The sequence below is a fragment of the Coenobita brevimanus genome, chromosome 69, assembly GCF_032717465.1.
Source record: "Coenobita brevimanus isolate Jiangsu-jjx chromosome 69, ASM3271746v2, whole genome shotgun sequence".
In the NCBI taxonomy this organism is placed as follows: Eukaryota; Metazoa; Arthropoda; class Malacostraca; order Decapoda; family Coenobitidae; genus Coenobita; species Coenobita brevimanus.
Genome location: NC_137022.1, coordinates 12,652,510 through 12,678,905, shown reverse-complemented (window position 1 = coordinate 12,678,905; position 26,396 = coordinate 12,652,510). Strand labels below are relative to the sequence as shown.

At 42.2% G+C, this 26,396-nt stretch overlaps 1 pseudogene; it reads right to left on the bottom strand.

Moving 5' to 3' along the window:
- Positions 1–23,895: 23,895 nt before the first annotated feature.
- Positions 23,896–24,031, bottom strand: LOC145406230 (5.8S ribosomal RNA; annotated as a pseudogene).
- Positions 24,032–26,396: the final 2,365 nt, after the last annotated feature.

The window sequence follows — 26,396 nt, the reverse complement described above, 5'->3', positions numbered from 1 at the left end:
AGTTCTGACTAGTGTTGGACATTGGCAGTACTGATAGATGATACAAGCCTCCACTTGAAAGCCCCGGATAATTCAAAATAACACAGAATCACAAAAGTGACGCCCTGCGGTATGATCCATTGCGCCCGAGCGTCACAAAAGTGACACCCTGCGGTTAAGGGGTTAATCATCTCATCATACACCTCATCAATCCCAGCTGCATCCCCATTTTTCTGTTGCTTCGCAGCGTTCTTCACCTGTGCGAGTGTCACGTTTCCTTGCACTACATTCCTTCTCTGCACATCCTGAAAACCAGTCACATTTACAGCCGCTCTGCTCTCTTGATTCCTATTCGTAAGGCTTTCAAAATATTATTCTTTCCATCTGGTCTTTACTTCATCCCAGTTGGTTAATAATCTACCACTTACATCCTTCACACTGTCATAATTCTTTCTGCGTTCACTTCTACATTTCTGCACCTCTTTCCAGAATAACTTCCTATTTTCAAAGGGGGAGGCAGTGGCTCAGTCGGTAGAGAGGTGGCCTGCAGTCCTACCGGACCCAGTTTCGAATCCCGGCTGGGGCAGGGAACAGTTTAAGGATTTGAACTTCATTAAATCAGGCTTTACTGATCTACCAGAAGACCCTCCGACATGTCGTAAAAATACCCCCGCTAATACCAATACACCAGTCCTGTATGAGACAGCCCTAGCATGTATTCAGTATGGACAGTGGGTGTTAGCGCCGAAGTGGTGACATGTAGAGGTGTATGGTATGTAGGAGGACTGCTGGGCCTTGATAGCAGGCTGTGAAGCCTATGCCCAGAGTCGAACACATAAAAAAAAAAAAAAAAAAAAAAATATGAGACAGCCCTAGCATGTATTCAATACGGATGATGGATGTTAGAGCCGAAGTGGTTACATGAACAGGTGAATGGCATGTAGGAGGACTACTGGGCCTTGATAGCAGGCTGTGAAGCCTATGCCCATTATCAGAAACATAAAAAAAAATTGCATTCATTTTTCTTCTAGATCATCATTTACTTCTTTCTTTTTCGTTTTCACTAGTATCTTTACGTGCTTCTTGCTCTCGATATAGTCCGTTCTTACTTCAATTGAACCTCTGTCCTGTAACTAGTCACTTCTTCCTCTTTTCCTCTACTGTTCTCATAACCTCTTCACCTCACCATGCGATACCTTTCCTCTTTGTTGTTGCTCTTGCCACAACACACACAGCTTTAGCACTCCTAACTAAGCAATCTCTATATGGATTCCACAGGCTGTCCAGATCCATTTAATTCCAATTCACTGATTCTAACTCCTCCCCTACTCTGGTCCTGTATCCATCTGCCATTTCTTTGATCCTCAGCTTCTTGACTTTCAGTCTTTCTCCCCGACTGCTCCTCTCTCTCCCGGTCCACCTCACTCCTCTCAGTTTGATGTGCCATACAATAATCATATGATCTGACAGACCTCCACATCGTCCTCGCACAGGCTTCGTATCAGCAGACATTTTCAGCATCGCTGTCTCTACAAGCACGTTATCAGTCAGGCACCTTTCAAGCCACTCCCTCTTCCCTCCATACCAGGTGTATTTATGTGTACCCTCTCTTTCAGAGATTCACATCAGATGTTTGAAATAAGAGTTACAAATGCACAACCTCCTTTCCTGACACATATCCTTCAGCCGCTTCCAGTTATCATTTTCTTCCTTTACTTCGTTACAATCCATTATGTCATCCTCAGGACCAGTGCCTACTTTTCCATTCATATTGCTAGTTATGATCACGTTATAGCTCCTGGGCATTTCTCTCACTGCTTCATCAGGCTCTTCCCAAAACCTGTCTTACTCTCTTTCACTCTTGTCATCACACGGTGCATACACTACAATCACAGCCACTTTCACCTTCTCAAACTTGAACTTGACATTCATACATTTCGAGCTGAAACATTTGTAATCACTCATTCCACTCTGCCACACACCTCATTCATCAACAAAGCAACTCTTTCCTTGCATCTTCTTCACCCATTCATGCCTGATCTTACACATTTCACACCCTCCCACTCCTCCACTTCACAACCTTTCACCTCTGGTTCACACAATGCCATCATGGTATGTCTCACACTCTTGAATACATTCACCACTTCTGCCCTCTTGCTTTCCTCATTCATACCTCTCACATTGCACATGGCCATACGAATCTGTTCTTTCTTTTCGTCTTTGTACTTCTTCTCTATGGAACTGGGGGCAAGGTAGCTCAGTGGTAGAGCATCGCACTCGCAACCAGTCGGTCGTGAGATCGAGCCACGCCTGGTGGCTGCCATGCTGGGAGGGGTAGCATCCTCCTGTCACCTGGCAAGGCTATATGATCTAATTAGGTCTAGCTCGGGGGAACATTTCTCTTTCTGTATGGAATTTAAAGGGGAATTATCTTGAACGCCCCCAAGAGGTCTACCATAGGTAGCTCTTTACAGGGAAGTTATTTGTATGGATCTGAAATGCCTAAAGTGGCGCCCCTGATGATCAAAAGTAAAACCAATCAACTCACTGATCAAGTTAACATGCTGCAGCTTGGGGGCCTATTAGCATGGAGCTTTTAAGTTTCTGCTACGGCCGAATCAATATTATAAAGGGTCGGGTGGGTGGCTGGATGGTTGGGATGGGCAGCAATACACACACAGGTAAACCACCAATTTTCCTGCATCAAATGTTGCAGCGCCTCTTTATATCTGGACAAAATTATAAGATGGCACTTGAAATTCCCGCGTCCATCATACTAATTTACCGTGTGGCCACAGATGGCGATGGGTGTAGCGTGTGCTTCCTTGTGTTGCTTACAGTGCATACCTTGGTGGTAATCCCTGAATTATGTTTGATCCTTGGCATATTATACTTACATACCTTAGCTATGGCTTCTAAGAAAGATGCAAGCGTCAGAGGTGACGTCAAACGTAATCACCTGTCTTTTTCAACAGCCAAACTTCCTTGATCGTGGTTAGTTGTCCGCCAAACTACCGCAATGATGAAATCCTTTGGTAACCCGATATATGTGGGAATAAATGTAATTGGGTCAGAGCCTATAAGTTTTCACTAACATTTTTGCCTAATACCCGAATAACAACCTCTAAAACACTGGAGGAACTGGAGTAGCAATATTTACACTGATTCTGCTACACTCGGTCGTGAACCAAACGACTCTTTCTCGCTTTTTCTCCTAACTAATTTTGTGAGCCAGTCAATGTATTTTGTCTGTGAATACGAAATTCTTATAAGTAACCATTCCTAACCATCAATTTATGTTCTAGTGAATACAACACTTCTCTTTACATTTTTCATTCTTTCAGTTATGAATGCCATACTATATTGCCATTTCAGTTTATTCTTAATTATTACCACATCCAGACCAAAAGCCTATTGCCATCACTGGTATCTTCTGAGACACTTTACAAATGAGTGTGGAGTGCATAAAGCATTATTCCATTCCTTTTTTTTTTTTTTTTTTTTTTGCGTGGAAACCAGTCACCGGAAAGCACGCCTTTACCATTGTAACTGATATGTAGCTGCCCAGCGACCCAGGTTAGTGATGTACTGCACTAGCTGCCCGTATCTTCACGTATATTTTCACTCGCGCATCTCGTCAGAATGATGGACTAACATCTGTTTGAGGGGATTTAATGCAGTAAGGCATTTTTGTTACGATAAAAAAAAAAAAAAACAGGATATGATAGAACAGTTGGTAAAGCCGGGACCGTGGTGTTCCAGTGCTGAAGTTTTGTGATGCATATGGTGATGGTTCTTCAACTGCTTATGATGACGCAAAGGAGAAAAATGTTGATATTCTATGCAGACAGTGAACTAAAGAAGCAAATGATCATTAGAAATGCTATGAAATATAATGAGTACTAAGTAGGATGAAGTGACAATGGAATGGTTTCTACAGTGTCAGAGTGAAGTAATGGACTTGTTAAGTAACTTAAATTAGAACATGATTGTGATTCCAGTTAAGGTTGGTGGGCCAGAGGTGTATTGCTGAATTATATATTATATGACACTTCCTTTGGCCCCTGTTTAATTATGTGACATATGTGACCCCCATCTGTTCGGCAAAATGAGTAATCCGGCATAGCTCTGGAACCAAGGCTGCCAGAAAATCGGTTTTGTTGTGTGTGTGTATATATATATATAGATAGATAGATAGATAGATAGATAGATATATCTATCTATCTATCTATCTATCTATCTATCTATATATATATAGATATATATACACTCCCCCAGTATCCCTGCTTGTCGTAAAAGGCGACTAAAAGGGTTGGCGGAGGGTTAGTGCCCCTCCCCAGAAAACAAATAACTAAAAAAACAAACAAGAAGCCTCGGACAAGGACTGACCAAACGTTGACGACCAAGGACCGGACAAAGGACATTGCAATTGGAACTTGGAATGTAATGGGAGCAAATGATGAGGTGAAAGAGAGAGAGATTGTCCAGGTGCTTGAGGGTGCGAAAGTGGATGTATGTGGAATAACTGAAACAAAATGGAGAGGAGAAAGTGTGAGAGAATGGGAGTATGGATGGGGTAAATGTGCAGGAGTAGGTGAGAATGAGAGGGCAAAGGAAGGAGTATGTATAGTTATGAGTAAAAGATGGAAGAGGAGCATAAGACAGTATGGATCAATTGGATCAAGGATTGTGTGGGTAAAGTTGAAAGCTGGAATACAAATGTGGGCGATTGTGTGTGTGTGTATGCGCCAACGCAAGATCATGCTAGAAGAGTGAGAGAAGAGTTCTGGACAAATGTAGAAGTGTGCATGGAAAAGTTTGGAAGGAATGAGAGAGTGTTTTTGATTGGTGAGATGAATGGTAAAGTTGGGAATGTGAAGGTGGATGGAATAGTTGGTGAGTGGGGTGTGCCTGCTGAGGTAGATGAGAATGGGAGTGCGTTAGTGGACATTTGTGCTGGGAGGGGGTTGGTGATAGCCAATACCCTCTTCAGGCATAAAATGATCCACAGGTATACATGGCGAGTGATGAGAAGGGTGGGTGGTGAACTTAGTGAAAGGAAGGCAATGATTAACTATGTGTGTGTGGATGAAAGGATGCGAAGATGTATATTGGATGCAAGAGTTTATAGAGTTTGGGGGAGTGGACTTTCTGACCACTACTTGATGGTGGCCAGAATTAAAGTTCAAGTAAGATGGAGGAATAGAAGAAGGGAAAGACAAGAGGAAGGAGTAGTTGCAAGGAGAGTGGAAAGGTTACAAGAGGATGAGAAAAAGGCAGAGTATAAGAGAGAAGTGGAGGAACGATTGGGCAAATATGAATTGGAGCAGATGGGGGACGTGGAAGGTGTGTGTAGAATATTTACAGAAGAAATGTGTGCAGCATGTGATGTGGTGTGTGGAAGGAAGAGAAGACGGAGGGGGGTGCAAGGAACAGCGTGGTGGACTGAAGAGGTGAAACGGGCTGTGGCACAAAAAAAGAAAGCATACAATGAATGGATGAGAAATAGGGGCGTGGAAGAAGTTGAGAGGCGAAAGAGAGGGTTATATGTAGAAAGAAAGAGAGAGGTGAAAAGATTAGTAAGAGAGAGTAAGAAGAGAGTGGATGAGGAATTTGGAAGGAATTTGAGTTTAAAGTGGAGGGACTGTAAGAAAATGTTCTGGAAAGAGGTGAAAAGAGTAAGACAGGGTGGAAGTGAAGTTAGCAGGGGAGTGAAAGATAGAAATGGTAGATTACTAGTGGAGAAGGGAGAAAAAGTGAGCAGATGGAGAGAACACTTTAAGGAATTGTTGAATGTGGAGGATGGAAGTAATGCGAGTATAAGTGGCTGGGGAATGGCTGGGAGAAGGAGGGAGGTGAGAAGACAGGAAGAAATCAGTAGGATAGAAGTTGTGGAAACAATGAAGAAAGTTAAATCGGGGAAAGCCCCAGGAATTGATGGAGTGTGTGGTGAAATGCTGAAGCATGGGGGAGAGATAGTAATAGAATGGATGTGGAAGATGTGCAGATTGGCCTGGGATGCAGGTAGAGTCCCGGAGGATTGGAAGTCAGGTATAATTATTCCCTTGTACAAAGGAAAAGGGGAAAAAGAAGTGTGTGGTAATCATAGGGGCATTTGTCTTCTTAGTATAATAGGAAAAGCGTATTGTAGGATACTTATTGACAGAGTTAGAGAAAGAACAGAGAAATTAGTTGGAGAAGAACAGGGAGGCTTTAGGAAGGGAAGAGGTTGTGTAGATTAGATATTCATTCTCAGATCTTTAGTGGAAAAGTTTCTAGAGAAGGGAAAGAAGTTGTATGCGGCTTTCATGGATTTGGAGAAAGCATATGACAGGGTGGATAGACAAGGATTGTGGAAAGTGTTAAGAATATATGGAGTAGATGGGAAGTTGTTGAATGCTGTGAAGAGTATGTACGATGGTGCGAAGGCTGCAGTGCGTGTGGATGGTGAACTAAGTGAATTTTTCTCTTTGAAAGTTGGGCTGAAGCAGGGATGTGTCATGACTTCATGGTTGTTCAATCTGTACATGGATGGGGTAATAAAAGAGGTACAAGGTAGGATAGTGGATGTTGGAGTGGCCCTGGTGAGAGAGGATAGTGTTTGGAAACTCCCTGTACTGTTGTTTGCAGATGATACTGTGTTGTTGAGTGAAGACGAAGGGGAGCTGCAAGGCTTGGTGGATGAGTTTGAGAGAGTGTGTAAGAAACGGAATCTAAAGGTGAATGTAGGGAAGAGTAAAGTGATGGTCTTTGAAAGAGGTGAAGTCAGTGAATGTACAGCGAGGTTGGATGGTGAGGAATTGGAAAATGTGAGTACGTTTAAGTGCTTGGGTAGCGTGATGAGTAAGGATGGAGGTTTGGAGGGTGAAGTGCTTGAAAGGGTACAGCAGGGAAGAAAGGTTGCTGGTTCTTTGAAAGCAGTGATAAGAAACAGGGAAGTGAGCATGGAAGTGAAAAAGTTACTACATGACAGTATTGTGATACCAACTCTAACGTACGGAAGTGAAGCTTGGACGTTGTTGGAAGGACACAAGTCAAGAGTGAGAGCAGTGGAAATGAGTTATTTAAGAGGAGCCTGTGGAGTCACATGGAGAGACAGGCTGACGAATGAGGATATAAAGGAGCGTTGTGGTGTTGATGGGGATGTGATAGGAAGCGTTATGAGGAACACACTGAGGTGGTTTGGCCATGTGGAGAGGATGGAGGGTGAAAGACTGATGAAGAGACTGTATGTGAGTGAGGTGGAGGGGGGAAGAGGGAGGGGGAGGCCGAGGATGAGATGGAGAGATGGGGTGGAGAAGTATATGAGAGAGGGGGGTGTGAGTTGGGAGCAGGGGAGTGAAATGGCGGGGGACAGGGCGACTTGGAGGCGATTTGTTTGTGGCCACCCCAAACGGGATTGAGGCGTCTGACAATAGATAGATAGATAGATAGATATTGTTACAGAACAGAGAAAACTGTCCCGCAAAGTTCCAGGTTCAAAACAAAAGACTTAGGTAAAATTATAAGTTAAAGTTTAAATCTCAAACTAACAACAAAACATTCAGGACTCATAAGGATAATGTAATGGCAAAAAACAGGTTAAATATATGGTTAACTGCAATAACCTCTATTAACACGAAATTAGCAAGTGTAAATTTATCTAAGTCAGCTCTGATAAAATGAGAAAACCGGATAATACTCAGTGAATGCAAGATATATTATTACAGATACAAAATATTATTATTAATGGCTGACACCAGAAACACATGAATCACAAAAACCTTACTAGGCCTACGAATTAACACCTTATGCTACACAGTACAAGAAAAAATGTAATAACAGTTATACTCAAATTACACAGCAGTTAGATGGTTGGAGACTTCCTGAGCACTCACAAAAATAACAACTGTACAGGGGAGGACAGAGATGTGAGCAAAATGAGGAGTAGATCTAAGTGGCAATTAATGCAGAGACTGATCTCATTATATAGGGGCCGGCAGAGCTTGATACAACTTGTAAGAAGGACGCGCAAATGAAGCCATGGGGAACAAAGAGTTGACAATCCTGCTCTGAACAACAGAAAGAACGACTTACTCTACTATAAGGGTAGAAGGGGGGAGTGAGGTAGAACACGCTCGTGATCAAACATGCAGCATACTGTACTTTAGAATTACACAAAGGATGATGAAATCATAGGCTATGTAACACCTCCCCACAAAGAAAAAGAAATTTACAAAGGAAATTTCTTATTACTCTAAAACAATCTGTCTAAAGTCTAGATAAGCAATCTGCAATAACATTTTCTTTCCCCTTGACATGTTGTATGTCTAATGAATACTCCTGAAGAAGTAGACTCCATCTTGTCAATCTCTGACTTTTATCTTTAAACTTACTAAGGAATTTCAGTGGGTTATGATCGGTATAAATGACTATGGGGTCAAAACCAGGACACAAATAAAATGAAAAATGCTGTAAACCCAAAATCAAGGCCAAAAGCTCTTTCTCAATAGTTGAGTAGTTCTTTTGAGGTGGAGTGAACTTCTTACTGTAATAAGATACAGGGTGTTCAATACCTTGATCATCCTCTTGCAGCAAAACAGCCCCAGCTCCTGTATCACTTGCGTCAACAGCCAACTTAAAAGGCTTAGCAAAATTTGGAGTAGCGAGCACTGGCTGACTTAATAGGATAGTTTAAGTTTACTGAAAGAGGATTCACAGTTATCGGTCCAGACAAATTTAACTCCCTTTTTCAGTAGGTCTGTAAGTGGTGATACAAGAATTGAAAAGTTAAGAACAAATCTCCTGTAATAACCTACCATTCCCAAAAATCTTTGTAGCTCTTTCCTACCTTTAGGTCTGGGAAGATCACTTATAACCTCAATCTTAGCTTCTGGTAGTGCAACATGTCCATCACCAATTACGTACCCAAGGTACTGAACTTTAGCTTGACCAAACTCACACTTTGATAAATTAGCTACAAGATTAGCCTGAACCAAACGCTCAAGAAATTTACTGACATGGCATAGATGACCTTTCCAGTTGTCACTGAAGATTAATACATCATCAATATACCCTGCCAAACCCTCTGTTACAACATTCATGAGCTTCTGTAATGTGGCTGGTGCATTCTTCATACCATATGGCATTACAGGACATGCAAAAGTCTTTCCTAGTGTTACGAAACATGAGATCTCCCTAGCACGTTCAGTCATAGGTACTTGCCAGTATCCCTTTAACAAATCAAACTTACTTATGTACCTAGCCTTTCCGATCTTGTCTATGCAATCTTCCACGCAAGGGAGAGGGTAAGTGTCTCTTTTGGTTATCTGATTAACGCATCTGTAGTCGATGCAAAGCCACTGTGACCCACCTGGCTTAGGGACTAGAGTGACAGGAGAACTCCACTCGCTCTGACAGGGCTCAATCATCTTGTGGTCCAACAGGTAGCCAAGCTCCTTCTGGATGAGAGGAACTTTCACTGGGTTCACACGGTAAGAAGGCAGTTTAATTGGCTTTGCATCTCGAACATCGACATCATGCATCAACACAGTGGTTCTTCCTGGAGTGGCAAAGAACACTTGCGGGTACTCCTGCAGTAATGCCAAAAACTCCTGCCTTTCCTCGGGACCTAGATGAGAAAACTTAGTCTGGAGATCATTCATGATATCAGGATTCTTCCCCAAACTATCACTTAGGCTCATGCTGCATGGGAGAACTTCACTTGCAGACTCGGGTGGAACAGCTGCAGTGCAGACTGGGTTATTTTCGTCCCGCCTGTGATATAACTTTAGCATGTTGATATGACAAAGTTGCTTGTTCTTTCTACGATCTGGTGTGGCGATGACATAGTTGACATCACTGAGTTTCTTCTCCACGAAATAAGGACCACTAAACTTGGCTTGAAGAGGTTGCCCATGCACCGGTAGCAGAATCAAAACCTGATCTCCTGGCTGAAAGTTGCGTAACCTGGACTTCTTATCATACCAAGTTTTCATCTTCTCCTGAGCAGCTCCTAAATTCTCTCTCGCCAGCTGTAAAGCAGTGGACAGCCTTTCTTTGAACTTCATCACATACTCCAGCAGGTTGTCGTCATCCTCCTCCGACAGCCAGCATTCCTTGAGTAGCTTAAGGGGTCCTCTTACTTCATGGCCAAACAGTAGTTCAAAGGGTGAGAAGCCCAGTGATTCATTTGGAGATTCTCTTGCGGCAAATACAACGAATGGAAGACCTTTATCCCAGTCTTTCTGATGTTCCAAGCAGTATTTCTTGAGCATTGATTTGAGTGTTTGATGATATCTCTCCAACGCTCCTTGGGTCTGGGGATGGTAAGCTGAAGACGTGATCTGGGAGATGCCCAACTCTTTCAGAGACTGCATGAAAACATTTGACATGAAATTACTTCCCCGGTCTGACTGTACCTCCTTGGGCAGACCAAACTTGGTGAAGAACCCCAGCATTTCCTTAACCACGTTCTTTGCTGAGATATTTCTAAGTGGAATGGCTTCAGGATAACGAGTAGCCATATCAATCAGGGTCAACACATAAGAAAATCCTGAAGAAGTCTTAGGAAGAGGGCCCACAATATCCACCAACACACGGGTGAATGGCGCCTCAAAAGGAGGAATGGGAACTAGAGGTGCAACCTTTTCGGTCTGATTACACTTCCCCACAACTTGACAGGTGTGACAAGACTTACAATACCAGGAAACATCCCTGAAGATACCTGGCCAGTAGAAGTGTTTCAAAATGCGTGCCACAGTCTTCCTCACTCCAAGGTGTCCTGCCAAACTGGAATCATGAGCCACTCTAATGATATCCTCCCTACAAACACGAGGGATGACAACTTGATGTACAACCTCCCATTCACAGTCGGCTGATGCTGTTTGGGGTCTCCACTTCCACATAAGTACTCCTGACTTTACATAATAACAAGTAGAAGCACCGGCTGACTCTTCCTCACTGCAAGCAGAGTTAGCTAGACCTTTCAACTCAGGGTCAGCAACCTGCAACTCAACCAACTCTTGAGACAAATTATCAACACTATGGGGTACTGCCTCATCTGGTGAGTGGTCCAAATTAGCAAGAAAAGTGTCAGCTAGGATAACATCATCATCATCATTATCCACTAAGTCACCAGTAACTTTAGACTTAGCCCTAGTGACAGCACATGCAGAGAACACATCAGGGACACCACAATCCTGGGTCACAGCCACTGGCTCACTAGACAACTGAGGAGCTGGACACACTTGACTTCCACCAATATCATTTCCAAGTAAGAAAGTTACACCTGACATTGGGAGTGTCTCAATCAACCCAACCATAACGGAACCATTAACAAAACCAGACTCTAAATTCACTCTGCACAGAGGGACAGAGAAGTAATTATTCCCTACACCTTGTAAGATTACAGTTTCATCAGAGGAATTAACATTAGAGCCTAGAACACTGGTCAGCATAAGGGATTGGCAAGCACCTGTATCACGATATATTTGAACTGATTTCCTGTCATTATTGTCCAGAGGACTGACAAAACCATCAGACAGGAAATTAGCACATGAACTCTTGAGAGTGTCACCCACGTTACTGCTCAAAAGAGGAGCTCCATCATGAGAATTTAATTTACCCCTCAAGCAGGTTCAGTTAACTCAGTTAAAGAATTCTGGGAACTCTCTAGGGTGGACACTAGACCAATTGACTGAATATTTAAAGACTCCTTTTTGTTCACATCACGCTGTCTCCTGAAACATTTCTCCGTAGTATGACCAAGCTTACTACAATATGTACATTTACTTTTCTGAAATCTAGAGGTGAAGCTGGTATTTACTTCCTAAGAAACATCATCTTTATTCTCTTTCCTGTTACCTGTACTCTGAGTAGAGGCAACGTACTTACTCTCAGCTTTCCTTTTTTCTTTAGAATATCTCTTGTGAGTGAGAACATATTCATCAGCTAAAACTGCAGCATCAGACAAATTATCTATTCTTTTCTCATCAAGATATAGGCTTACATCTCTATTGATACACCTTTTGAAGTCCTCCAGCAAAATCATCTGCTTAAATTTGTCAAAATCAGAATCCACATTCTTAGAATTTAACCACTGCTCTAACAGATCTTTGATTTTTGCATACTCATCATGGGATTGCTTATCTTGCTTATAAGTTGTCCTAAATTTTACTCTATAGGCTTCAGGAACAAGCTCATAGGCCTTAAGAATCAAGCTCTTAACTACATCATAATTATCAGATTGATCCTGAGGAAAAGATGCATAAGTTACTTGAGCTTTACCGGTGAGAACAGTTTGAAGGAGTACTGGCCAATACTTTTTGGGCCAATTAAAACCTGTAGCTACCCTCTAAAACAACTGAAAATACTTTGTCAAATCAGATTCATTAAAAGAAGGGACAAGTTTAACATTTTTAGCCACATCAAAATCATCAGAGCTAGATGATCCAGTTCCACCTTGTTTCATGCGATACTCATGGTCTGCCTGAATCCTAGCAAGTTCAATTTGTGCCTGAGCCTGTACCTGTGCCTCCTGAATACGAACCTGAGACTCCGCCTCCTTAGCCTGAGACTCAGCCTCCTTAGCACGTGCCTGAAACTCAGCCTCCTTAACACGAGCCTCCTGCAGAGCTAGCTGTAACTTAGCTATTTCAATCTGCTTTTGCTCATTTGGAGGAGTTACATTAAACAAGCTTTTATTAATCATGCCAACAATTTGATCTTTAGAATGATGAGAGTGAACTGCAATTCCCAATTGTTGAGCAACAAGCTTAAGTTCATTCTTTGTTCTGTTTTCTACATCACACACTGTTTGCACATTTGACAAAAAAATCTTTGGCTTCATCAAGCGTAGTAATAGTAGACATCATGAATAAATCACAGTCACAAAATATCAAGCAATATCCTTATGATAATATCCTGAATATCCTGGCGAGGTCGCCAAATTTATGTTACGGAACAGAGAATACTGTCCCGCAAAGTTCCAGGTTCAAAACAAAAGAGTTAGGTAAAATTATAAGTTAAAGTTTAATGCTCAAACTAACAACAAAACATTTAGGACTCATAAGGATAATGTAATGGCAAAAAAACAGGTTAAATATATTTTTAACTGCAATAGCCTCTATTAACGCGAAATTAGCAAGTGTAAATTTATCTAAGTCAGCCCTGATAAAATGAGAAAACAGGATAATACTCAGTGAATGCAAGGTATATTATTACAGATACAAAATATTATTATTAATGGCTGACACCAAAAACACATGAATCACAAAAGCCTTACTAGGCCTACGAATTAACACCTTATGCTACACAGTACAAGAAAAAATTTAATAACAGTTATACTCAAATTACACAGCAGTTAGATGGTTGGAGACTTCCTGAGCACTCACAAAAATAACAACTGTACAGGGGAGGACAGAGATGTGAGCAAAATGAGGAGTATATCTAAGTGGCAATTAATGCAGAGACTGAGCTCATTATATAGGGGCCGGCAGAGTTTGATACAACTTGTAAGAAGGACACGCAAATGAAGCCATAGGGGACAAAGAGTTGACATTCCCGCTCTGAACAACAGAAAGAACGACTTACTCTACTATAAGGGTAGAATGGGAGGGTGAGGTAGAACATGCTCGTGATCAAACATGCAGCATACTGTACGTTAGAACTACACAAAAGATGATGAAATCATAGGCTATGTAACAATATATATATATATATATATATATATATATATATATATATATCTATATATATATAGATATATATAGATAGATAGATAGATAGATATTCCAGTATTATGATAATGGCCGTGATGGTTGTAGTAGCACTGGTCTTCTCACTAAATATGCTGACCCTTCAGTCTATTGGTATACATTTAAACTTCGTTCTTTTTGCTTACAGACAATTTTATTTAGCTTAGGAGAGACCTTTGCGAACTGGATGGGTTAGATACAACGTTGATCAATTATTTCCATACTACATGTTAATAAAATTCGTATACTAAAATAACCTGATGGTAAGGTAATTAGAATGAGGAAAACGTCGCCGAATTGAAAGGCTACCATTAAACTGATTTTTATTTTTTTACCTCATTCAGTACGAAACATTCCCTTCATCTCTTTCAATAAGAGATGCATTATTTAATGGTTTATAATTAATGTGGAGGTGGCGAGAATAAAAATATTATTGTCGTTGTAAAGAGGATGATTGAGGTTGCTATTCATTCCTTCAGTTCAAAGACAAATTTATGGTGTATCAACTTTTAACAAATTAATAGTACTGTATATCCATGCTTGACAATTTAATGGTATACCCATGCTTGACAAATTTATAGTATATCAATGTTCCTTTCATCCGATTATTTTTTCACTGTAACGCTAATTTCTTGTTGTGGACAGGTTATTTTTGGCAATATTTGAATCATACATTCCTAACAGTGTCACTAAATTTGAATATGGTCATCTGCAGGAAAGCGAGTGAATATAGCCTACTACGTTTCAACCGAAAAAGAAGCGTTCACAAACTCCCCCAAATTGCCAGTCTTCACCTGGTAACTTAATTTGAGAAATAAAAACGTGGTCAACTAAACTACTGCTTTGTAAGTCTTTCCTTTATCACTTCGTTCATAAGTATAATGTTATGAACATATTTACTCAGTAAAATGAGGAAAAGAAGCTTCAGTATGATAAAGTTGAAGGGAGTCACTAACTAAACTACGGCAACCGTCTAAACCTAGGGACAAATATTCTTAGTAGTTTTAAACCAATTACTTACATTCCCAGTCATGTCGTTTAATAGTTTTAATCAAATAAAATTTTTCAGACATATTGCCATATATAAAACTACCATGTAGTCGGCTGGCTGCAAAATAATTACAGTATAGGAATCAGATAAGATTGTATGCACATGCCGGTGCCAAGTTTTGTTGTTATGTTCCTGGAAACATCGGTACTTGTGATTTCGGTCGGTGGCTCTACCATCGCATGATTTCACCTTCACGTAGCGTGCCTTTATTATAACGTATAGTCGGCACATTCTCTTTGGCATTTACTAGATGAAACGTTAATCTCTTTGATAACTAAATGGTATTTCAAACTAAACACGCGGCCTCAGCCTTTGGTTCCTTCTTCCTAGCATAAAAAAAAGTAGCAAGACTTCTAATAATAATATTATGTGATGAATGCTAACTGACCACTTGTCGTTTTAAGCATTCTAGTGACTGTTCTGCAGTACTTTACTTAGTAAATCATATATAGAAACTGTACAATAACCAGTGATTACAGTATCGGTGAATTTATGTACTCTTCGTCACTAAATAAAACGGATGGGATTTTAGAAACAATATGACAGTGCGAGCCGGGAGTAGTAGTCCTTAATTAAATTGCCTGGTGACCACTGGAAACTCGTCCATTTGCGAATGTGCTCATTCGATACTTAATATTCTTGCATTATATAGCTAACAAAATCTTCTCAGCTTGAGGAGCACCAAAACTTTCTATTCTCCGTATAGAGCCAATCATCACACATCATACCATTTTGAAACTGTCATCAAAATTACCTTCCTGTGGTGGCAAACTGTTTTCATCAGAAATTGAAAATGCAGCAATAATAATAATAATAATAATAATAATAATAATAATAATAATAATAATATCATCCAATCAATGTAGAGTGATGCCATATGAGCTCTACACTGAGTGACAATTCAAATGGCTTCCTGTACCCAGGAAACCAATTACTACGCTGGGTGGTAACCATATAAGCGGGGTTTCTGGCAGGGCTAAGTATCCCCCAGATTCCCCTGTTCAAAGTCACTGAATCCTGGCAATTGTTTCAGAGAGCCGCGGAGGGCCCAATACCTGCCCAGGGCCCCAACCAAATGGGCAGATTTGCACGGCAATATGGAATGTGAGAGGCGTGAATGAGGAAAGCAAGAGGGTGGAAGTGGTGAATATGTTCAAGGGTGCGAGATATGCTGTGATGACATTGTGTGAAACGAAGATGAAAGGGTGCGAAGTGGAGGAGTGGGAAGGTGTGAAATGTGTAAGACTGGGAATGAATGGGTGAGGAAGATGCAAGGAGGAAGTTGCATTGTTGATGAATGAGGTGTGGCAGATTGGAATGAGAGACTACAAATGTGTCAGCTCGAGGTGTATGTATGTCAAGTTCAAGTCTGAGAAGGTGAAAGTGGCAGTGACTAGCATATGCACCGTATGAGGCCAGGAGTGAGAGAGAGAAAGACAGATTTTGGGATGAGCTGGATGAAGTAGTGGGAGAAATGTGCAGGAGCTATAAAGTGATCATAATAGAGGATATGAATGGAAGAGTAGGCATTAGTCCTGAGGATGAGATAATGGGTTGTTATGGAGTACCAAGAGAAAATGATAATGGGAAGCGACTAAAGGATGTGTCAGGAGAGGAGGTTGTGCATTTGTAACTCGTATTTCAAACACAAAGATGCACATCAATATACATGGTATACAGGAAATGGGGATTGTGCTGAAAGAAGCCTGATTGGTTACGTGCTCGTAGAGAGGTCGATGATGGGAATTGTTGCTGATACAAGGGCCGTGAGAGGACGTTGTGGAGGTCTGTCAGATCATATGATTTTGGTATGCAAGCTCAAACTGAGAGGAGTGAGGTGAATCAGGATAGAGAGGAGCAGTCAGGGAGAAAGACTGAAAGTTGAGAAGCTGAGGATCAAAGAAATGGTAGATGATTACGGGACCAAAGTAGAGGAGGAGGAAATGGATCTGGACAGCCTTTGGAATGCATATAGGGATTGCTTAGTTAGCAATGCTAAAGTTGTGTGTGGTGTGGCAAGAGTAACAACAAAGAAGAAAAGTATGGCATGGTGGGATGAGGAGGTTAAGAAAGCGGTGGAGGAAAAGAGGAAGAAATGGCTAAAGTGGTTACAGGATAGGGATTCAGCTGAAATAAGAACTGAGTATATTGAGAGCAAGAAACACGTAAAGAGACTAGTAAAGAGGAAAAAGGAGGAAAATGATGATCTAGGAAGACAAATGAATGTAAACTACTATGAAAATAGGAAGTTATTCTTTAAAGAGGTGCGGAAATGTAGCAGTGAAAGTGGAAAAGAAATATGATAGTGTGAAGGATGCTGGTGGTAGATTATTAACCCATGGAGATGAAATAAGGACCAGATGGAAAGGATATTTTGAAAGCCTGATGAATAGGAATAGAGTGAGCAAAGTGGCTGTAAACATGATTGGTTTTGGGGGTGTGCAGAGAAGGAATGCAGTGCTAGGAGACGTGACACTCGAGCAGGTGAAGAGTGCTGTGGAGCAACTGAAAAATGAGAAAGCAGCTGGGGCTGATATGGTGTATGATGAGATGATTAAGTGTAGTGGAGAGAGTGGAATGAAGTGCTTGTTTGAGATATGTAAGAAGGCATGGATGAGTGAAACAGTGCCTGCAGAGTGGAAAAAGGCTGTGATTGTACCCCTGTACAAAATTAAAGGTGAGCGAAGTGAGTGCAAAATTTATCGTGGCATAAGATTATTGAGTGTGGTAGGGAAGGTATATGGAAGAATTATTATAGAGAAAGTAAAAGAGATATCAGAAGTCCTAGTGAGTGATAAACTGGGTGGCTTTAGGAGTGGCACAGGATGTGTGGATCAAATATTTGCAGTGAGACATACAGCAGAGAAGGCTTGTAAGAAGGATCATAAGGTGTTTATGGCATTCATGGATCTGGAGAAAGCATACGGCAAAATAGAGAGAGCAATTGTGGAAAGTTTTGCGCATGTATGGTGTAGATGTTAAACTGCTGGGTGCTGTCAAGTGTTTTTATGATGGCAGCAAAGCATGTATAAAGGTTAATGGGCATCTATGTGTGGGCGTGCGACAAGGTTGTGTGATGTCTCCATGGTTGTTCAATATATATATGGATGGGGTGATGAGAGAAGTAAAAGCACGAGTAATGGAGAGAGGGATGGCGTTGGAAATGAATGGTGATGGATGGAATATCTCAAAACTGTTGTATGCTGACGATGCAGTACTGCTTGCGAGTACCGGACAAGAACTTGGTAGACTAGTGCAGAGTTTTGCTGATGTCTGTGAGCGTCGTGCCTTGAGAGTAAATGTAGAAAAAAGTAAAGTGGAGGTTACTGAGAGAGAAGTTGACTCCCAGTGTGATGATACAGTGAATGTAGGGAGACTGGAACTGGTGAGAGTTCAAATACCTGGGTACATTGATAGAAAAGAGAGAAAAATGTGCAAAAGAAATTGAAAGTAGAGTGATACAAGGAGGGAAAGTAGCTGGTGCAATGAAGGCCTTGATAAGAGATGGAGGCTTGAGTGTTGCATCTGCGTGAGGATTACTTGAAGGAGTGTTAGTGCCAACTTTATCATATGGATGTGAGGCTATGGTGTGGCATGAAAATGAGAAGTCAAGAGTGAAGGCAGTGGAAATGGGACTGCTGAGGAATGTATGTGGAGTAAAGAGGGTAGATAGGATACGAAATAATGTGATTTGTGAAAGGTGTGGAGTGAGGAAGTTGGGGGACGCCAGAATCGAAGAGAGGGTACTGAGATGGTATGGTCATGTGGAGAGAATGGATAACAATTGAGTGGTGAAAATGGTATATCTGAGCGAATTTGAAGGAGGGAGGAGGCGAGGTAGGCCAAGGAGAAGGTGGAGAGTTATGGTGGATGAGTGTGTGAGGAAGAGAGGTTTGGAAGTCGGTGAGGCTAGGGATCTGACAAGAGATCGAGCTGGCTGGATGAATGTTGTTAGGAGAAGTGCATGATCAGGGATTCTGGCACCCCTTTTCAACGTGGCAGCTTCCAGACTGACTCTATCGGATACGTTTATGTGAAGCTACAGAAAATGGTGAATGTTTTTTTGGGTATCCGATAGAGCCAGGATTCCTGGGGCTTGAATGATGAGTAAATGGAAGCGAGGCCCATTGGATTGGGCAAATTTGGACTCTCTGCAACTCCTCACCCTGCCCTTGGGTGGGAAAGGAGGTCTGGATGATGAAATAAAGCCTAATCATTTGTGCTTGCCAAGAGCAAAGAATTATTATTTAACAGTTATTAGGTCAATCATGCCATGTCGTACTTCATTTAACTGTTACGAAGTTTGGTTTCCAGTGCTACTAGTCACAGGAAAGAAATGCAGCTGAAAGAGGCGAAAATATTTCCTTGCCCGCTGTGGCGTGAACGCCCATTTCGTGTGTTTATGTATTATATTTCCATTTTTTTTTTCCGTGTACATGAAAGTTTTCTCACTGAAGGAATTAGATATAGCCTTCATTAACTTCTCGCCTAAAAAATATCGTTTGGTAGTAGCTAGAATGAAATAAATGTACTCAGAGGGACTAAAGTGGTTAAGCTTACCAAAGACCCCATTGGACGAGAGAAGGAGTAGACGATTTATTTTAGTATATTCTTTCTACGTCAAAATGACTTTGTCACTTGGGAAATACCTCTTGTAGAAGGGTAATGAATATTAGAAGTCACCATTCCTGGTCAAAAAGTTAAGCTGAATACAATACTCTTAGAGATGGTAGAAGGTGAAAGAACATCACTGTAGTGAAGAAGCGAGTAGTAGTTATGGTGGTCAAAGTTAAAAGCAACAATTATCAGTTCCAGGAACTGGAAAGAAATCAATGAAAATATAAAGCACCGGTAATGGGAAGAAATGCCCAAAACCAACGTAACAAAGGGAAGAATTAAAGGTTGAAATGAAACAAGGAAACCCCGCATATCTTACCAGAATATTTTCAGAAACGAGTAAGGAGAAAAAAAAAAACTATAAAATGTCAAGAATAAGTGCAAGGAGCACTGAGCAAATAATAGGGTAAAAGATTATCCTAAGAAAAACTAATATCAACATAAATCGGTGAGAAATACTCAGAAATACATGCAGTGAGCAAAAACAGAAACAAAAATGCAGAAAAGATTTATTACAAAGAACACTGCATTATTTGGTTAAAAAACGGACTACAAAACATAAGAAAAACAAAAATATGATGAAGAAATACCCAAGGATAACCTAAATGAACAGACGCAGCAAAAGGAAATAATTAGATAAATCAACAAACGAGAATGGCACTCACTAGAGTACATACCTCTGCCAAGGCCCAACATACAGTTCCTTTTATCCAATATACTACCAATTTGCCGGGACTCGAACCCGGGTCTCTCAGGTGGGAGCCAGGCAGCATACCACTATTCCACGACCAGGTAAAAGTTATCACACAATGACACAATCTTGTAACCAATGTCCCTCCGTCCCCAAAGATGTGCCTGAAGAGGATAAGATAACCCCCTGGCACTCGGGCAAGTAGATGCTTTTAATCTATCCCAAGCACTTACGGCAAGTCAGAATATGAGATTACTTTTACCTGGTCTTGGTGTAGTGGTGTGCCGCCTGGCTCTCACCTGAGAGTCCCGGGTTCGATTCCCAGCATATTGGTACTATATTAGATGATTTTTCCGGTGTTCACAACAGGTTTCTTTCTTCATTCTGACTTGCCGCAAATGCTTGGAATAGATTAAAACCATCTAATTGCCTGAGCGCCAGGGGGTTATCTCATCCTCTTCAGGCCCACAGTTGGGGGAGGAGGGACATTGGTTACAATATTGTGACAATGAGAGATAACTTTTACCTGGTCGTGGTGTAGTCCTGGCTCTCACCTGAGAATCCCGGGTTCGATCCCGGCATGTTGGTAATATGCTGGATGATATATCCTGAGTACAAAACAGGTTCTCTCTTCATGCAGTTCCTTTTAATTCAGTCAAGCCTAATCCAATATCAAACTCATATCTCTATAAGTTGTAACACCCGCACCAAACTGTACACATTCGTAGATACCAACATCCTAAATATGCCTGATTTTTTCATCAAGATCCATACAATATTCACTGATAAATTTACGAAAGTGTCGAAGAACGCCTTATCTCGCAATGTTAAAGAAGGTAAGAAAAAAAAATCCTGGCTCTTCACCTTTATCCGGATCCGCACCAAAATTTAACGGAGTCTATTCTGGGCCAAGGCCCATTCTTCTGCCAAGTTTCGTGGAAATCAGTCCAGTAGTTTTTGTGTAATCTTGTTCACATACCAACCAACACTCAAACAAACAAACGGACAGGGGTGAAAACATAACCTCCATGGCGGAGGTAATTAAGCGATATCTTAATATTCTAAGACTCAAAAACAGGAAACAAACTTGGGTAAGAAAAAGAGGAAGTGACATGTTCAAATGAAGATGCAATGAACATAGGCAAAAAGGTGAAAAAAAAAAAAAATGAAACCTTGAAACAATTCTTTCATCCAATCCGTTTCTACTCCTTCAGGAGCATAGGGGTCTAGGGCTAAGTCACTTAGTGCCAAGTTCCATGGCGATGGTGACCTGCTTTGCACATACCTGAGTGGTATAATAAACCTTAACCGCCACATACGATCGGATTGCCTTACTCCCCAAGACCACCAAGAGTTAATTATGATTACCACTCAACGATGTAAATGGTTTCGGTTATTCATTCAGTGTACAGTGGCCTAAAGAAATGTACTTTAGTGACTGGACAATAGGTGTCCTACTATCGGTTATACGATTGTCAGGCCCGGAAATGAAAAAAAAAAGCCAAAGAAATGTAAAAATGAATTTTAATAAATGGACTGAAAAAGATTCTCAATTGCAAAATTTTCCCTGCTCTTGCACAGTGCAGGGAAAATTTTGCGCTAGGGTGTTTGAAATTATTTGAAGCTATTTTTTACTCTGGAACTAGTACATTCGCACTGCATTGCGGTACTTGTGTTTTAATAGCTTGCCTTAATAAAGTATAAACATCAGCGTACATTGATGGTATACAATTTAAACCAATATAACTCTTTCCGGGGGCAAATAAAATCCATGGGAATGTTTTTCTTTGTGCACGGGTAGAGGCTGCCTTTGCTCCACTCTCTCTGATCATGTCCCAGAAACTCATTGAAAACTTACGGTTCCTGAGAAGGTTAATATTAACACATCAGTTATAAATGTAGGTCTTCATATACCACTGAACCTTTTCAAACAGCAGCATTCAAACACATCTCAAAAGAGATGTATATTTCTTTTATGTTTATTTGCTAACATTAAAAAAATAATGTTCCACGGCAATTCTTTAGTTCTATTGGGATGATTCCTAATAACTCTAAGTGATGCGAGTCTGGTGTCAGACATGGCGCTTCGCAGGCAGCTTTTGATGAGTCACATTGAGGAGAAACTCCTCTCACACGATGCTGAAGTTGGTGGCAGTACCAATGCAATGTTAATGAGTCTACAGAGAACTGGGAATGCCTCCATATATGGACTCGTGAAAGTTGAAAGCTCAACTAGGTTTCTAACAATAAGCCCCTAATTCTTCTTCTTTCCCATAAGTCTTCTTCTTGCTTGTCACAGCTCTACACCGAGGTATTCAATGTTCGCACTGTACTCTTCAGCCATAGCTTTCAAAGTGACAAAATCAAGAATCATTGAACTATGTGTATCTAGCACAGACATTGATCTGAGCAACTTCTTATTAGCATCACTGAATCTTGAGTGCAGTTCTACAAGTAATCTATCCAATACTTTGTAGTACAAGTCTATACACTACTTCTCAAGTTAATCATGGCTGTCTTCTATGTGTTGTTGGCCAGTTGACTCCTGAACCACGCTTTCCTGCAGATGTCTAGAGGGTCTAGTCCTTCTCTTCTGGGCTGGATTTTCAACAGGTACATCAACTTGATTTCGAATGCCTTCATCTTTCACCCACAGTTCATGTCAGCGTTCCTCATTCCTGTGAGAAGCTAAGTCTTATTCAGCTCTCTGAACCACGTCTGCTGCAGCTGACACATGAATCAATGGAAATTGCAGCATATCGGATGACAACTTTGTTTTCTGCAAAATGCCGGTGAACATTCCGACTGTGATAATATGATCAATATTTCTGAGTAAGCTCTTGGCATCAAGCGAACGTTTTCCTGTGTGTGTCTCATCTCTTTCTTTCAGAGGTACCATGACTGCAGGATATGTATCTTGAAGGACTTCAGAAGATAAGTACTGCCATAACACTCTTCTGTCACTTAGTTTCTTCAGTTTCTTCACTTGCTTCTCAGGATAAATTTCCTCTTGTTTTTTAACAAACAATTTATGAGGCACATATGAGGACATGAAAACATACAGAGTCTCAAGAAATCCAAAGAATTTATCAGCTAGTTTCAGAGACTTAACACAATTAACTATGACCAGATCAAGTATATGGTTGTAGCAATGAGTGTACTTGGCTCTTGGAGCATCTTCTTTAAATAATGCCTGAATACCTTTATTCACACCGCTTATCACAGAGGCTGCATTATATGTTTGTCCCACTCAATCCGTTGGATCTATCTTGCAAGATGTGCGTTGGAATCATTTTGTCCTTCAGATACTTGGCATTTAATCCACACAACTGGGCAAACCACAAAAATTTTTCATGGATATTATTTTGGAAAGGATACCTTACAACAAGTGACAGCTGTTCTTTCCCAGTGATGTCCTTGCTTTCATCCACCATGACCAATTATTCAGTGGTGAGATGCAGTTCTTTGCATATTTCATTCATTCATTCATTCATTGCCAGACGCCATGTATCCCAAAAACGGGGTGGCCAAGGCTTAGAGTTAATTGTTTTACAGAGAGGGACACTAATCGTCCACCAACCCCACTTAATATGTAGGAAGCATGTATGGTTTCGATAGATGTAAACCACCCAGCATTGTATATGGTTACATGGCTTAGAGGAAGGACAAGCAGGAGAATCCTGTTGTCACTGGCGGTTGAGTAATAAAATACACCTAACCCTCTTCCATGAACTCTGAGTTATTTGATTTTACAGAGAGGGGTACAAATCTTCCACCAACCCATTTGGTACGTAGGGATCACGTATGATTAGGACATATGGTATCACCCAGCATTGTCTATTTAGCTCAATGTGCGTTCGACTTGTCGATGAATCTGAAAATGCGTATCACATACCGACTCGCAGTTCGCTGCGGTCTTCATTGACCCATGAGCCAAGTGATCCCCCATTAAGAGTTGTCACAGTTTGGGAGAAGAAGCGATCTCGGACTTGCCAGGTCCACGTCGCACAATTCTTAGGTTTCCAGACAGAGCCAGTGAGGTGTCACTCACGGCCGACCTTGGTAAAAGTAGTTTTGGATTGCCTGTGGGATGCACCCGACCAGGCTTTTCCTCTCTTGTCACTAGGAATAGGGACCGACACCACAAGATGTATCAACCAACGCCACCTTTCTCCAGCTCTTGCTGCATCTGCTGGCTACTCACGCAACCAACGGTGGGAGACGTAGAGAGAGAGAGAGCGCCAGCAGAGGGTGGCACATGATACTACTGTCGTAGTCACTTTGACATTCAGAGCATTGGGCAGAAATCACATTGCATCAACATCTCTCTCGGACCATCGCAATGCTTTGTTTTAATTAGACAGTCGGATTCCCCTTGTCCGTACCAGTTCTGGGCCGGTCGCTGAGTGCCAGCCGAAGTGAGTCGGCCCGCAGGGGAGCTGTATCATCATGAACAGTGCATCCCACACCCCACGCAGGGCTCCTACCATAACTCCTTACAGACCGCTGGCGGCACACGCCGGGGTTTTGGGCCCTGGGCGGCTCAACCCTCGGCCCTCCAGAGGGGGCAGGGAGGCCCTGTTTTTGCTTGGGGCGGGAACGACACTCTTAGAATCTCACTCTGCCATGTGCTTTCCACGGAAGGGTTGTGGACACACCAGTCCGAGCTCGAGTCATCACAAGGGGCAGAGGCACCCGCCATAACGGGAGCGACTCAGCCAGGGAAGCAAGGGAAAGAGGAGGGCCCCCGCAGCGACGGCCATGCGGCGGCAACGGCGGCAGTGTTCGGTGGCAGGGGGGGCAGCTGCCCGGCTTCAGAGAGGCAGGAGGCAAAGACGACAATGATGATGCCAGGGGGGCTGAGCACCCGCGCCTGAGCGCTAGCACGACCCGAGAACCGCTGCAGCTGCCGCCGCCGCTGGCTGGAACCCACCACCGACCACCGGACTGCCCCACACCACACCACACCAGGGACACCACCACCACCGCCAGTGACGCCACCACAACGACACACCCGCACACGGTGACCCCTCCCACCACCTTGCCACCCTCTGGATGCCTCCTATCGAGGCCCAGTCCAGCGGCCATAACCAGGCTCCACTTCCAGCATAGGCCTGACTTACCTGACTCTCAGAGCCAAGCCTTATCCCGAAGTTACGGATCTAATTTGCCGACTTCCCTTACCTACATTAATCTATCGACCAGAGGCTACATACCTTGGAGACCAGATGCGGATATGGGTACGCATTAGCCCAAAAATGGGTCGGTCCCAGCCCTGGGGGACTGGTTCACCCAGCAGGTTACTCAGCACATGCGTTTTCAAGGCCCAGCGGAGGACCACGGGACGCCACCCACCTGTGGCGCTCTATGGCAGCCATGTTACCATTGCCCTTTCTCACTGCGAGTGGCTTCCAGGGCCACGGCGCCTAAAACAGAAAAGAAAACTCTTTCCTGGACCTCCGCCAGTATCTGCAGGCTTTTTCCCATTGCCAGGTCCCTGCTTTTCCACACCGACATGCGGTGTAGATCTTTTAGATCTAAGTTATGGAATCTTAACCGTATCCCCTTTCACCAACGAACTCCCAACAGGTAACTGCGGGCCGCGGCTGTCCCGTGACGTATGCTCAGTGACCCCGAAGAGATGGGCACCTGCCGCGGGACAATGGGACCTGGGTTTCAAACAGACTTTCGTGCGAGCCCCAGAACACGCACGCCTCCCACCACGTGTATCGGGCCCTGCCTGACATATATATATATATATATATATATATATATATATATATATATATATATATATATAAGAGCTGCAATGTTTGTTTGTTTGTTTGATCTTCAATTACGCCCAAACCAAGGGCCGGAAACCCCAGACCCATATATTTTCTGAATCAGAGTGACCCAAAGATGGTTTTAGGGGGGTCAAAATTCAAATCTGGGTCATTTGAGGTCACCAATAATGTGTTCGCCTTTTTGGCTGGGGCATCACAGGGTACCCCTGAAGCCAAATATTTGGCATGGAGACTCACATGGCCTCCAGTTCGGATATACGTTATGTGAGGTTGACCTCCGAGGTAATTTGAGGTTACCGATAATACAAGCTCGAACGGCTGGACCCAGCAGCCCAATTTTTGGTATGGAGACTCACATGGTCTCCAGTTTGGACACAAGCTAGTGAGGTTGATCACCGAGGTCATTTGAGGTCACAGGTAATACACACTCAAACGACTGGACCCAGCAACCGAATTTTTGGCATGGAGACTCACATGATCTCCAGTTCGGTCATAGGTTATGTGAGGTTAACCTCCGAGTTCATTTGAGGTCACCA